Source organism: Sinocyclocheilus anshuiensis, unplaced genomic scaffold (assembly GCF_001515605.1).
Source record: "Sinocyclocheilus anshuiensis isolate Anshui unplaced genomic scaffold, SAMN03320099.WGS_v1.1 scaffold393, whole genome shotgun sequence".
Taxonomy (NCBI): domain Eukaryota; kingdom Metazoa; phylum Chordata; class Actinopteri; order Cypriniformes; family Cyprinidae; genus Sinocyclocheilus; species Sinocyclocheilus anshuiensis.
In genome coordinates, this window is record NW_015536501.1 from 1276730 (window position 1) to 1278533 (window position 1804).

The window sequence follows — 1804 nt, forward strand, 5'->3', positions numbered from 1 at the left end:
TCAAACAAAACAGTCAATGAAGACGAAGAAGAGGATGATGTGTTCTCCCGGTGCCTATTTATACTATAGTCGCACCGGTAGTGACGTCATGGGCTGTCGCCAGCCAACATGTTGTTGGTGTTTTTTCAATGTATGCTTCAGACACGGGTCACAACGAGGCGTTCCCCATAGCGACCCCTAGAGGACGCAGTTCGAAGTTCCCATGAAAGGGAACTTCTCACACAGTGCTCGACTGTTCCGCAAACAATCCCGAGCGTCTTTAATGCTCACCTTGTGCCTTCGGGCAGTCCTTATATCGAGTCCTGATACGTGAGTTTGAACGAGAATGCACGCTTGTCGGTAATGCTTCGACGGACATTATGTGAAAATGTGGACAGTGCCAAAATAAAGGTTGCTATTTATACTACAGATATCGATATTTTACGCGTGGCATCGATGCATCGTATCGTCAGACATCGTATCGATGTATCGTTACACCCCTAATATATATATATATCAGTGGCCAGCGGTGACTTTTTTAACCGGGTATGCTGAGTGATAATACCACCCCTCCACCGGCTTTTAGGATACTCAAAAGGGATCACAGATGACAAATAGCTAAGAAACACCATGGCAGGTGTCGATTTAAAAGTATGCACATTTCCTACCTTATTTGTAAATTAAATTAATCTCCAATCCTTCTTCTATCGTTTCAAGTTTATCCATTATTCAAATGCAAGAAAAATATAGTTGGTTTCCCAAGTAAAAACCGCCAAATAACCTTTACACGTAGTTAAGTTATGAGAGGGTGGGGAGATGGGGTGGATTCCCCCGCTCTATATGTCTCTGCATCTGCTAAATGATTTTTTTTATTCCCAGTGAATAGGAGTTAAAACTTCCACCCAGTTGACACTACTCCAATGACAGACCATGCAAAATACCCCAAAAATATTTTAAATATTGCAAAGTAATGTTGAAACCTTGCAAACAATAATAAAATCAGAGGACTTTAACTGTAAGCGACACGAGCATACGGAAAACAAAGGGAACAATATGATGTTTGTTATTATTAAAATTGTATATAGCCCACGTTTTTATAAACATGTTCTTTTTATTTACCGCTTAGGCAATATATTTATAGTTTATATATTTATATTTATATTTATATTTATATTATCACTTCCACAAATATTACCCTGCGTATGCAAATCTTTTTGACGTCATTCTACCTTCATATATTTATTATATAACGTTATAATGTTGACAATAACGTATATCTTCAACATACATCGTCTATGACCAAAAATGTAAGAAGATATGTTTTCAGTGGACTTTTAAAATTTGCTTTGCTTGAGAAAACAAACATATACAGTTATAGTGTTTTTTTCTTTTGATTTAGTCGAGTTGGTTTTGCATCAAACACAATGTGATTTTCAGCAACCGCAACAGCAAAGCAGATTTTCTGCTTGGGCGAGCGCTTCGCGGACAGCTTACCCCGCGCATGAAATCAGCCGCAGGCCAGTAAACCAATGAGAACGCGCTATAATCATGACGAGTCATAGCAACAGAGCGGAGACGAGAAAGCTGTGATCAGCCGCAGACCAGCAAATCACTGAGAACGCGCCACAATCCTGACAAGTAATAAAGAGCAATAAAGCGGAGGCGAGAAAGCTGCGGAGAATCCGCTCGCCCGGAAGCAACAGCAACTGGTAGATTTAAAGAAAATGACTGCCCTTTGGCAAGTAAATCATTGTACGCAGGGCCGCATTAAGACCGCACTGGGCCCCGGGGCTATGACTTACTGCAGGGCCCCCATCACAATAAT